Source organism: Astyanax mexicanus, chromosome 10 (assembly GCF_023375975.1).
Source record: "Astyanax mexicanus isolate ESR-SI-001 chromosome 10, AstMex3_surface, whole genome shotgun sequence".
Classification (NCBI taxonomy): Eukaryota; Metazoa; Chordata; class Actinopteri; order Characiformes; family Acestrorhamphidae; genus Astyanax; species Astyanax mexicanus.
Genome location: NC_064417.1, coordinates 48886955 through 48901549, shown reverse-complemented (window position 1 = coordinate 48901549; position 14595 = coordinate 48886955).

Sequence of the window (14595 nt, the reverse complement as noted above, 5' to 3'; positions counted from 1 at the left end):
GCTTTTTGGACACTGTAGAGGCAAACCCTTTAATTAAGGCACGTTTCTAAAAGTACACTTATCAAACAAAACTGTAAAAACGGTAAGAAAACCCAAAATTGCACTTCTCTTAAAGAGACAGTACCCATTTATTTCTTTATATAAGAAAAACTTATTTAGCTGGTTCAAACCTAAATATTACACAAACTGAAACTGTCTCATTAAAAAAACACCTTAAACCAATAGCCAAAAAAATGTAATTACTGGTAAATAAACATTAAAATCAGCTTTGATCAGTTTTAGTACTCGGCCCATACAGATACAGTACGTTGGGTATTTCAAAACACGACTTCTTTTAGCTCTATCTAATCAGATGGGAATCGAGCACAGATCTGGCCTTCAAACATGAAACTGACCCCAGCTTTTATCTCGGGCAGTTAGCGGAGTTTGTGGCGATTAGGTTGTAAACCAAAGAGGGAAACTGTGCTAGCCGAAGCCAGAAACCCAGATTAATCTGTGTAATCTAGCGGGAAATTGTTTCGTTCACAATCAGCGTCTGAGGGACCCGAGAATGGAAGTGCAAACAACCTGCAGTGGAGCCGTCTCTGTTTACACTGCTCTCCCAGCCGCCCTCGAGACCGCGCTGCACAGCGGGTTACGTGACCCTGCTCACAGTTTCCACACCAAAACTGCTCTTACGCTTTACTGTCGCTCTGCTGCAGCTCCCTGTCTCTCTGTCTGTCTGTCTGTCTCTCTGCTTCTCTGTCTGTAAGTCGGTCGTATTTCAGGTGGTAAAGTGTGATATGTGTGGTGCTGACTGGGACCAGTGTGTCCTTGGTGTCTTCTGTACTGTGTGTGTTAGTGTTTATGATTTACACCGGGGTCGTAAGCTCGACCTTCTCAGCAGCCGCTATCGTAAAAACGCAGCGTGATTTCCTCCTGACTTACTGTTTGAGTGTGGAAAACATAAAAAAAGCATTTTGCTCCAAGAATTCTGAACAGAGGAGGTGTGGACAGTGAAATTAATTATTGAATTCTAAAAAATAAAAAAAAGAATGTTCAGAATGCTCTGCATCGTCTCTCAAAGACTCTCTGCTCTGTTTTCATACTCACTGTACTGGCTTGAGTGATGCACTCTTGACAGGGGTATCCAGTTGATGTTTTGAAACTCAATGTACTGCCTGTGCAAATTTAGTCGTCTTATTATTTCACAATCTACAAATGTGTGAGTTTAAAATACATAAAAAAATCTATTTGTGAACAATAGCTCTCTCTGTGACTTTCTGGAGTCCCAAAGCTTTAGAAATTACTGAGTAACCTTTTCCAGACTGACAGATGTCAAATAGATGTCAGTCCGACAAATATAAGACAAAAGAATTCAGCTTTTCTCCTGCATAATTAAAAATAAAGATGCTATAAAAGGTGCTCTGAGTAATGACATAGAAAAAAGCACTTTTGAATCCATGTAGAACTGTTTTTGTAATGGAGAACATTTCAATTGATCTAGATGTAGATATGGTTCTTAACTTACACTCAAGGATTCTTCCTCACCTCATTGATCACTCTGCGCTGTGCTCTTGCAGTCATCTTTACAGGACTTTACCACACCTAGGGAGAGTAGCAACAGTGATGAACTTTCTCCATTTGTAGAGTGTCTTACAGTGGACACATGAACATTAAGACTTTAAGAGATACTTTTGTAACCCTTTCCAGCTTCATGCAATGAACGTAAGTCTTTTTTGTGCGAGGCATGATTCACATCAAGCAATGCTTGACTCAAAACTGGTGTGTGTTTTTTTATAGGACAGGGCAGCTTTAACCAACACATCCAATTTCATCACATCCTGCCTTCAATTAGCTTTTAGAAAAGTCATTAGCCCAGGGGTTCACATACTTTTCCACCCTATATACAGGGGTTGGACAATGAAACTGAAACACCTGGTTTTAGACCACAGTTCTGGTGGAAACAGGAGAGTTGAGGTGCACATTGAATTCTGCGTGATTTGATCAGCCGTGGTTTTATGTTTTTTGGATACAATCCGGGTTAGCACCCGAACATCCCTTTCAGACAGCTTCCTCTTACAGCGTCCACAGTTAATCCTGTTGGATGTGGTTGGTCCATCTTGGTGGTATGCTGACATTACCCTGGATACCGTGGCTCTTGATGCATCACAAAGACTTGCTGTCTTTTGGTCACAGATGCGCCAGCAAGACGTGCACCAACAATTTCTCATCTTTTAAACTCTGGTATGTCACCCATAATGTTGTGTGCATTATAATATTTAGAGCAGAACTGTGCTCTTACCCTGCTAATTGAACCTTCACACTCTTACTGCTCTTACTGGTGCAATAATGTGCAATTAATGAAGATTGAACACCAGGCTGCTCCAATTTAGCTGTGAAACCTCCCACACTAAAATGAGACAGGTGTTTCAGTTTCATTGTCCAATGTCCTGTACATATAAAAAGGCCTTCAACAGTCATATAGATGCCGTGTCCAGTATGCAGCATGGTTGGTAGTTGGTATGTGATGGTGATATGCACTGTACAGCATGTGTCTGAAGTCACAGTGTCTCATGTGGGCAGTGTAGTGTTAGACTCGGCTCTGCTCTGGGGTTAACTGTGTTCATGAGCGTTGGTCCAGGCTGGGCTCAGTCCTCAGTGTTAGCCCTGGTGATGCTCGTGGCTTCCTCAGCTGCTCCACATTACCAGGGAACGGTTGCCAGGGCTACCATTTATTAATATCTATCAGTAACTTTGAGCACAGTGCTCATTTGAGCAAATAATGAAGGCAGACACCGTCTCCTGGGGAGAATATGCTGACATTTGAGCACTGGAGTATGCATAGTCTCAGTGTGTGTGTGTGTGTGTGTGTGTGTGTGTGTGTGTGTAGGCCCTGCATTTATTTCTTTGGGAGCACTGTGTAAAATGTTGTATTTCACTGTTTCCCGTGAGAAAAAATGCTTTATATATATTGTTTTATTATTATAATGGAAAAAGGGGCAGAATTATGATCTGGGGCATGGATGAATAGGGTTATGAGGAGCAGAAAATATATATACATATATAGACAGTAATACACAGACGTCATTGGAAATACCCCAAAGAGTGTGTGTGTGTGTGTGTGTGTGTGTGTGTGTATTCCCTCTGAAGGGACAGGATGTCATCAATGTCAAATCCTGACATTGTGAGGACCCTGGCAGATTTCCAGTTGCAAAATAAATAAAAATCATGCCTTATGAAAAGTTTTATGATTAAGCCAATTAGACAATAAGCAAGGTAAGTTTATTTGTATAGTATCTGTCATACAAAGTGCTTTACATAAACAGGGATAAAATACAAAGACACAAAAACTAAATATATATATATATATATATATATATATATATATATATATATATATATATATATATATATATTGTGGCGTGGAAGAGGAAGGAAGACCCATGAGATTGCTCAACAGCTCCTTTATTGAACAGGCTTGCCACTCACTTACAAGTCGGTTCCGTGCGCCAAGACATCATCCAAATAAACGATGCAGCATGACCGCGGAACCCCGCATAAAACACGCTCCATAAGACGCTCAAAAGTAGCCGGCGAGTTACACAATCCGAACGGAAGCACCGTGAAATGCCATAGGGCTGAGCCGAGCGAGAAAGCGGTTTTCTCCCTATCCCCCGCCGCGAGGGGCACCTGCCAATATCCGCTCCTCAGGTCTAACGAGCTGAACCAGGCTGAGCCAGACAGCTGGTCCAGCGTATCGTCGATCCTGGAGAGCGGGTAGGAGTCAAGCTTCGTGACAGCGTTAAGTCGCCGATAATCCACGCAAAAGCACCAATTTCCATCCTTCTTTTTCGCAAGGACCACCGGGGCCGACCACGGGCTGCTCGAAGGCTCAATAATGCCCGTACTCGCCATCTCGCGGACTAACTGCTCCGCCGCTACACGCTTTGCTAACGCCAGACGGTGCGGCCTCAGCCTGATGGGCTGGGCGTCACCCGTGTTTATCGAATGAACCGCAAGGCTAGTTTTAGTACACTCGCGCTCAGACACAGCGAAACTCGTGCGAAAACGGCCGATCAGTTCGCGCAAACGGAGTTGTTGGGGATCAGATAAACCCACACAACTGCGCTCCAGCATCTCCTCTATCGGATCTACACTCAACCCCGCATCCAGCGGACCCTCTACCGTATCACGCACCGAATCACACACATTCCCTCCCACCAGTTCACTTACCCCTAACTCGTCGCGTATCTCTACGGGGAGTCCAGTCACCAGCACCGAGCCCCGTGCACAGTCAATGATAGCTCCGACGCGTGAGAGCAGGTCCTTGCCCAGAATGCACGGGTCATTGATGCGTCCTACCCAGAACTGTTGTTGAAAGGGCCCCTTGCCGACATCAATCGTCAACTCCGTTAATCCTAGGAGACCTATAGGATCCCCGGTGACTGAAGAGAGAGCGATGCGCTGGCTGTTGTCAGTCACAAACTCGGCCGCTACCTCCGTCGCTAGCTCGGGCCGTATCAGTGAGACTGACGAGCCCGTGTCCACCAGCGCGTTCACCGTCACTCCATTCAATGTGCATTTCAGGAAATAGCCGCTGAGTCCGGCAGTTCTGGAATCAGATCCCGAGGGTAAGCATAGCGTTCCTGGGGCCACCGTAACCCTCACTGGGTGGTCCCAGCTCCGTTTCCCGGCCGGCTGCAGTGCGCTCGCTTGTGGCCACGCCCCCCGCAGCGCCAGCACTCCAGTTGGGCATCAGACCGGCTCCGACCCCACCTCTGCGAATCACGGGCAACCGGCGACGCCCCCCACGGTCCAGGATGGCTTGAGAGGATGAGTTCGGACCGCTCCGCCACCTCCACCGCGGACTCCAGGGCCAGCCTCACGTGTTTGCGCAGCTCGCTCGGCTCGAGGGCGCGCAGAAAGTGATCCAACGCGAGCCTCCTCTGGGCCGCTCGCGGAAACGTTGGGTAAGCTTGGCGGGTTAGCAGGGCCATCTCTGATGCCAGCACGCCCAGTGTCTCTCCCTGCTGTCGGCGTCTGTCCGCCACTAGCATTTTGGCAGCCGCCTCCGACGGCTGGCGGCTGAAATGTGTTCTCAGCGCCCGCATCAGTTCAGGCAGCTCGCAGCAGCACTCGGCAGGGAGCTCGATCAGTACCCTCAGCGCGTCGCCCTGCAGCGCCAGGCAGAGGTTGGCTGCCGTCTCGGCGTCCGTCCAGCCCGCATCGCCCGCCACGATCTCAAGCTGAGCTTCGAAGGCTGTCCAGTCAGCGCTGCCGTCGTAGGGGGTAAGGCGGGGTTGAGCCGTCAAGCCCGCCATCCCGGAGGCTTGCGCCGCCATCATCGTGCCGTCCGCTCTGGGAGCCAGCGCCGCCGTGCTCGCGTCGTCCTCTCCCCGGCCACGACCTCCGAACAGCCCGCTGGCGCCGTCAGGTCCGAGTCCACTCCGCTGGAGAGCCTTGCCTCTAGTCCGTTGGTCCGCTGTCTTCCTCCTCAGCCGTTCGATTTCCCCTGCCAGCAGCTCAATATCTTCCAGCAGGGTCACTTCTGACACCAAATGTGGCATGGAAGAGGAAGGAAGACCCGTGAGACTCATGCTGATTGCTCAACAGCTCCTTTATTGAACAGGCTTGCCACTCACTCACAGTCTTTAACAAGACTAGGAGAGCTAAAACCATTCTACCCAAATAGGCTACCAACAGAACCAAGTGACTAAACTCACTACTCACTTACTTTACGGTGAGTGCCCTAAACAGCACCCATCTGCATGGCCCCTCCCCATACCCTAGGTTACGCAGGAGATACCAACTACGTAGGCTAGAGCAACACAGCACACATAGCACAACAGAACACATAAGGCCACACACACAGAAGAACAGAAACATGCCTACAGGCAGCCACACACACAACCCAGAGCCGCCACAATATATATATATAGTGGAAAAATGCAAAGATATAGAAATACAGGCCATACATTTTTAATGCATTGAAAAAAATCATTTAAAAATAAAATAATTGAATGAATAAATGAATGAATGAATACTCTAAAAGCATGAAAATTAAATATTCAAAAGAAATATGGGGCTCCGAGATCAGAAGATCTCCGGTGCGAATCCTGTTCATGTAGCTTGCAATCGGCTACCAGAGCCCTGAGAGAGCACAATTGGCTTTGCTCTCTCTGGGTGGGTACAGTAGATGGAGCTCTTTCCCCTCATCACTCGTAGGATGATGGCGATCAGCACAAGGCTGCGTCTGTGAGCTGATGTATCAGAACCGAGTCACTGCGCTTTCCTCCAAATGTTTAAAATGAGGCAGAGTCTGACTTCACATGTGTCGGAGGAGGCATGTGCTAGTCTTCACCCTCCTGGTGTTGGGGCATCACTAGTGATAGAGGGAATATTATTCTTTAAAGTAGCACCTCTTGGCTGGATTTTCTCAGTCAGCTTTATGAGGTAGAGTCACCTGGAATTCATACTTTCAGTTAACAGCTGTGCTGAACTCATCAAGAGTTAATTACTTGAATTTCTTGTCTCTTAATGTTAGTTTGAGAGCATCAGTTGTAAAGTAGTGAAGAGGTAGAGTTACAGGTATACAGTGAATAGTGAATATTTGAGTCATTTTCTAATCCAGGTTATGAGAAGCAAGAACTACTCAACTAAGTAAAGAAAAAAATCAGTAAATCCAAAACATTTGTAGAACTTTAAAAGGATCCTCAAGCGCAGTCGCAAAGACCATCAAAAATGGATGGAACTGGCACTCATTAGGACTGCTCCAGGAAAGGAAGAGCAAGAGTTCCCTTTGTTGCACAAAATAAATTCATCAGCAGCTAGTTACCAGCAAGTTACCAGCTTTAGAAACCACAAGTTAACAGCTTCCCAGATAAGAGTATTTTGATTTGTTTAACACTTTTAAGTTACTACATGATTCATTATGTGTCCCTTCATAATCTGGATCACTTAACTTTTCATTTGCAATATAGGAAAAATATATATTAATGATTTTTTCCCAAACTGATACTGTATATAAGGATGTGAGTACAAGTAAACATACCCATCACTCCCATTTTCTCACAGCAGTGCAAGGTGTTTTATGAGCCGGTGTAAACTTGTGCCTGTGGCACTCCCTATCGTCTTTATTTGAGTACTGCATTCTCACCTGTAAGCTTTCTGAGGAGAAAATTTAATAATTAAATATTAATAAAATATGAGAATGGAATAATCTGCTAATATCCAAAATGCTGCTCATTACTGTGCAGTTTACACACTTACTATACACCAACATGCCAAACGTTATGGGAAAGCAGTTTGTACAGGGGTTGGACAATGAAACTGAAACACCTGTCATTTTAGTATGGGGAGGTTTCATGGCTAAAGTGGAGCAGCCTGGTGGCCAATCTTCATTAATTGCACATTATTGCACCAGTAAGAGCAGAGTGTGAAGGTTCAATTAGCAGGGTAAGAGCACAGTTCTGCTCAAAATATTACAAAGCACACAACATTATGGGTGACAAACCAGAGTTCAAAAGAGGACAAATTGTTGGTGCACGTCTTGCTGCAGCATCTGTGACCAAGACAGCAAGTCTTTGTGATGCATCAAGAGCCACGGTATCCAGGGTAATGTCAGCATACCACCAAGAAGGACCAACCACATCCAACAGGATTAACTGTGGATGCTGTAAGAGGAAGCTGTCTGAAAGGGATGTTCGGGTGCTAACCCGGATTGTATCCAAAAAACATAAAACCACGGCTGATCAAATCACGGCAGAATTCAATGTGCACCTCAACTCTCCTGTTTCCACCAGAACTGTAAATTATTGTGCTCTAAAACCAGGTGTTTCAGGTTCATTGTCCAACCCCTGTAAATGATCATGAAGAACTCACATATCTCAGGGACACCTACATCTGTATAAGTTGTGAGGTGTTATCTTGTGAGAAATGAGTTGTAAAGAGGAGGGTGCTAGTCAACTCACACTTGGCAATTAAATTAATTAGTTAATTGTCCAATTACTTTTGAGTCTGTAAAAGTATATGAGTCTGTGGTTTTACAGAGTCCAGATCACTGCCTAATGCTTTTGTATTTAAGTGTTTTATGACATTTTCAACCCTAGTTTTGCTTTCCTCTGATTGAATCTATTATGAATTCTGAATATATGCCATTATTATTAGTAAACCATCTGGCAAAATTTAATTGATTGCCTATAAAATCTGGATTAGGGGTAGGATTAGGTTTTAAAGTATAAAATTTAGATATATGTTATATGAGCATCTATTCTAATCGTATCATGCAATTCTTGGATCAATATTTTGTTAAATGTGCCGTATCATTATGCCCAAGTCAACACTAAAGACAGTGGAATATTTGTAGCACAAGCCTGCCCCCTGCTGCTGGATCACTGGCATGTCTGTAATGAGAAGATGAAATGATGAGAGTTGCATAATGTAAAAGGGTATTTAGCTTGTATTAGTTGGCTGTATATATACACTACCGTTCAAAAGTTTGGGGTCACATTGAAACGTCCTTATTTTTGAAGGAAAAGCACTGTACTTTTCAATGAAGATAACTTTAAACTAGTCCTAACTTTAAACAAATACACTCTGTACATTGCTAATGTGGTAAATGACTATTCTAGCTGCAAATGTCTGGTTTTGGTGCAATATCTACATAGGTGTATAGAGGCCCATTTCCAACTATCACTCCAGTGTTCTAATGGTACAATGTGTTTGCTCATTGGCTCAGAAGGCTAATTGATGATTAGAAATTCCATGCGAGAAATTGCTAAGAAATTGAAGATTTCCTACAACGGTGTGTACTACTCCCTTCAGAGGACAGCACAAACAGGCTCTAAACAGAGTAGAAAAAGAAGTGGGAGGCCGCGTTGCACAACTAAGCAAGAAGATAAGTACATTAGAGTCTCTAGTTTGAGAAACAGACGCCTCACAGGTCCCCAGCTGGCATCTTCATTAAATAGTACCCGCAAAACACCAGTGTCAACATCTACAGTGAAGAGGCGGCTGCGGGATTTTGGGCTTCAGGGCAGAGTGGCAAAGAAAAAGCCATATCTGAGACTGGCTAATAAAAGAAAAAGATTAAGACGGGCAAAAGAACACAGACATTGGACAGAGGAAGACTGGAAAAAGTGTTGTGGACGGATGAATCCAAGTTTGAGGTGTTTGGATCACAAAGAAGAACGTTTGTGAGACGCAGAACAAATGAAAAGATGCTGGAAGAATGCCTGACGCCATCTGTTAAGCATGGTGGAGGTAATGTGATGGTCTGGGGTTGCTTTGGTGCTGGTAAGGTGGGAGATTTGTACAGGGTAAAAGGGATTCTGAATAAGGAAGGCTATCACTCCATTTTGCAACGCCATGCCATACCCAGTGGACAGCGCCTGATCGGAGCCAATTTCGTCCTACAACAGGACAATGACCCTAAACACACCTCCAAATTGTGCAAGAACTATTTACAGCAGAAGCAGGCAGCTGGTATTCTATTGGTAATGGAGTGGCCAGCGCAGTCACCAGATCTGAACCCCATTGAGCTGTTGTGGGAGCAGCTTGACCGTATGGTACGCCAGAAGTGCCCATCCAACCAATCCAACTTGTGGGAGCTGCTTCTAGAAGCGTGGGGTGCAATTTCTCCAGCTTACCTCAACAAATTAACAGCTAGAATGCCAAAGGTGTGCAATGCTGTAATTGCTGCAAATGGAGGATTCTTTGATGAAAGCAAAGTTTGATGTAAAAACAATGTTATTTCAAATACAAATCATTATTTCTAACCTTGTCAATGTCTTGACTCTATTTTCTATTCATTTCACAACGTATGGTGGTGAATAAGTGTGACTTTTCATGGAAAACACGAAATTGTTTGAGTGACCCCAAACTTTTGAACGGTAGTGTGTATATATATATATATATATATATATATATATATATATATATATATAGAAAATCTCTGGAATATAATCAAGAGGAAGATGGATGATCATAAGCCATCAAACCAAACTGAACTGTTTTACTTTTTGCAGTAAAGGCATAAAGTTATCCACAAGCAGTGTGTAAAACTGGTGGAGGAGAACATGGTGCCAAGATGCATAAAAACAGTAATTAAAAACCAGAGTTATTCCACCAAATATTGATTTCTGAACTCTTAAAACGTTACGAATATGAACGTGTTTTTTGGGGTTTTTTTTTTTTTTTGCATTATTTGAGGTCTGAAAGCTCTGCATTTTTTTTTGTTATTTCAGCCATTTCTCTTTTTCTGCAAATAAATGCTCTCAATGACATTTTTTTTTTGGAATTTGGGAGAAATGTTGTCTGTAGTTTATAGAATAAAACAATATGTTCATTTTACTTAAATATAAACCTATAAATAGCAAAATTACTGATTCGGAAACTGCTTTTCTAAAGCTGTATAAAAGGTTAATAAATTATAATCAATTATAAAAGCATAGATTGAGGTTTTGGTGTGCTGTTGTCATGATTTGAAAGTAAAACTAATGTCAGTTAATCAGTAGTTTAGCAATTCTAGTGTTAAAAACACTATCTGGTGTGCATGGATACTGCTGAACATGTTCCAGTTTGGTTATATTCTACTGTCAGTAACTGGTGGGAGGGGCCCACCTGAAGGGCATTGACCATCACAACATTTAAATAGCCTCTCATACAGTTTGTCGTTGCATTCAGTTCATAAGCTTGGGCCAGCTTGGGCCCCAGACAATTGCTTGGTTGGTCATCCTGTTGCAACGGGCCTGCCTGTGTGTGTGGAATCTCACTATACTTCACTGTACTGGTCTGTAGAAGGACCAAGTGTTCCAAGTGTTGTGCTGAACTGCCAAAATCCAAATCCCTTAAGTTCAGTTATGTCAGAGTCATTATAGGCAAGGCAGTTCACTCAGCAGCATCTTTGCAATGTGAACGGGTGATTATTTTCAGTCATGCAGGACCAACATCTTATCTGTTTGAATGGGGAGAGACCAAAATACTGTGAAAACAAATGTCAGAGAACCTTTTCAGAAACTCATTTCAAATCTGATAAAAACATCATGAACAGTTTATAGCTTTTGACTTAGTAATGCACAAAAAAGCTTGTTATGGCTGCTGCACCTGCACTCATCTCCTCCACTCTCTGCACCACCAGCAAGCTGATTGGCTGTTTTTGCTGAAGGGCGGGACTTTGTCCTGGAACGAGTGACATGATTGGCTTTACAAGAACTCTAATTTATACAGTGGTCAGTGATCTGTCTTCTCTTTAATAAGGACTCTTGTCATGTTCCGCAGCAGAATAAATGTAAAAGATTATCCTCAGATTACTTTTGTTTCTGTTTTTGAATAGGGGTTAAGTCAAGTCAAGTAGTTTTATTGTCAATACTGCATATGTACAGGACATACAGAGAATTGAAATTATGTTACTCTCCTTCCCAATTTTACAGCAAGTACAGATAATAGATATAATAAAGGAGAATGGGAGACACTATGGGTACAATACAGCAGGGACACAATAGACATACATGAGACAAAAACAAGGTGCAGTAATGTGGGGGAGAAATAGATATATAAATATAGTAAAAAAAGCAATAGATATATAATATAAAAGAGTGGGAGACACTATATGTACAAAACAACAAGACACAATAAACATACATAAGACGGAATACAATAGTGCAATATTGATGGTGATTGAGATGGGATGACAGTATAAATAGTATATAACAGTAGTGCAAATATGGTTAATCTACAGTTACAGTAGATTCAGGAATCACCAGAGTAATCTGTTATACTCCTACTTCTGCATGACACACCTTCACGCAAACAGAGTCAGATTTCGGCACAATGCAGCTTCTTTTTCTTCTACAGTGTGAAAGCACTTTTCTAGATGCTTTGGATTTTTAGACCAATTATAGGATGTTGATGCAATTCATTATATAACAGAAAAAGATAAACAATTTGTCTGGACTGTGGTTCATTAAATCTTTTACACTTACTATTTTACTTTAGACCAAACCAAAAAAAGTCCAGATGAGTTAAGTTTGAAAGCTCTCTCAGCTTAAAACTTGTGCATTCATTGTTATCCTCAGCCAATCATTAACAGCAGAGCTGGGTCGGGCCAGAGGTCATGTGTTCAGCTCCTCATGAGATCCTTCATCAAAGGCTGAAGTACAACAATCCAGCAGCACTTTATAGACTCACAAACATCAGCGTAATCATATCATAAGACCATAACTCAACAACAGGCCTCTATTCTTTAGACTGGCCCCCAGCACATGACCACACTCAGCCCGGCGCTGCAGAACTCCTCAGTCTCAGCTGTTCTCCTGCTGTTACTGTAATCTGTGTGGCTCTGCAGTAATCTGTTCTCAGCAGAAGAGTATTTATATCTTCATTACTAAACACTGGAGAAAATACAGTGTAAGCCTTAAATAACAAAGACATATCTGTATACCAGAAAAGACTGGGCCACTGGTTGCAGAAACGTATTAATGTAATCTTAGGCTGTCAAAGTGCCTGCAAATCGTGCCAGCATTGAATAAATTTGGACCCTACACCATGACCTCCAGTGGACTAAGGCGCTGCCACTATAATCAGGAAATCGCTGGTTCGAATCCTGATCATGCAGCTTGCCATTAGCTGCTAGAGCCCTGAGAGAGCACAATTGGTCTTGCTCTCTCTGGGTGGGTACAGTAGATGGCGCTCTTTCCCCTCATCACTCCTAGGGTGACGTAGATCAGCACAAGGCTGCGTCTGTGAGCTGATGTATCAGAACCGAGTCGCTGCGTTTTACTCTGAGCACACTGTGATGCAAGTCAGTTTGCTTTTCTTTTGTTGGATTTACATATTAAACAGTAAAAAAGTTTTAGTTTTTCACACACAATCTCTGTTCTAAACCTGATGAACTGAGATGGTGGTTTGAGGTGATTTAATTGGGATGAGCTGGAGCTTCACAGTGTGAAGGAAAAGCAGCAGCTATTGTTCAGCACCTCCAGGAACTCCTTCTTTAAGATGCTGAGAAAACTATTCCAGGTGACTCTCCCTCATGAAGACACTGAGATTAAAATATACCAAGAATGTGCAGATCTGATAAATGTGATAAATGTGGCTACTGTGATGGGAAGATCTGCAACGCTGGCCAACAGCAGGGGTGCTGGGCAACAGAGGGGGAAAATCAGTGGAGTTGGGTACCGAAACGCCCAGAATTTTTGGCAGTAATCAGTGGCAAACCCCATATAAACCCCAGTCAAACCACTTCTCTGTCGCACCTTTGTAGAGGGGTGATTAACAGAGGGAAAAGAAAAGCAAAAACATACAACAAGAAAAGAAATTTAAGTCATAAACGAAAAAACTTAAGACAAGAACAAAGCTTAAGCAGAGTTTACAAGAAGCTTCCTGAGTAATTTATATTTCTTAGAGTGGACTAAGCTTTGATCATCGTGTTTTGAATTACGTTGTGTCTTAACCTTGTTTTTTATTATAAAAGCTGTCTTTTGTTTGTATTTGCCATAGACTGTATATAAAGATGGACGCCGTGTCGCCGTTCCCATTCATTCAATGAAAATGAAGCCAAAATCTTCCGCCATTTTGGCGATTCAGAGACCAGAGTCTGCGCAGTAGAGACCAGAGGAGGGAGAAAGACTGTGGAGAGACAGCCTACTCATTTAAATAACTCCGCCCCTGAGGGCTGCCTCGCGGTCACAGACTGCAGAGCGGGGCGGAGCTGACGGTCTGTTATTGGTCCCGCCCATAAGCAGCCCTTTTACCATAACCACACCTTTTTTGAATAGAGCTGAATAAAGTTTTAAAATATGAATTCTGTGGGGATATAAAAATGTAACAATATAAGCAGAGGTTACAGTAGCTGTTGCATTTAAATAATGGAGGTAGAATTACAGTATATTAGAAAAAAACTTGATTAAAAGTTGTCTGTTTTGCCATTGAAACCTATGGGGATGGGTGGAGTTACACAGCTTTCTGCAGCCGAACAGCAGGGGGCGCCCGACCTGTGGTGGCTTCACTTTTAAGAGACTATGCTCTGTCCAGCTATATACAGTCTATGGTATTTGCCAAAAGTGGCATTTCCTTTGTTCTGCTGACTATCTTTTTTTTTGACTAGTACTGTATTGTGCACTACACCTAAGCTGATTGATTGTATCTGATAGTAAGAGAAAGCAAGATATACAGTACAGGCCAAAAGTTTGGACACACCTTCTCTTTTTCAATGCGTTTTCTTTATTTTCATGGCTATTTACATTGTAGATTCTCACTGAAGCATCAAAACTATAAATGAGCATATGTGGAGTTTTATGTACTTAACAAAAAATAGCAAAAAAAATGACTATATATTTTTTATATTCTAGTTTCTTCAAAATAGCCACCCTTTGCTCTGATTACTGCTTTGCACACTCTTGGCATCATTCTCTCAATGAGCTTCTTCAAGAGGTGGCCACCTGAAATGAAAAGTTTTCCAACAGTCTTGAAGGAAGGAAGGAGTTCCCAGAGGTGTTTATTAGCACTTGTTGGCTCTTTGCCTTCTTCACTCTGTGCTCCAGCTCACCCCAAACCATCTGGATTGGGTTCAGGTCTGATGACTGTGGAGGTTCAGCTCATTTTTTTGTTAAGTAC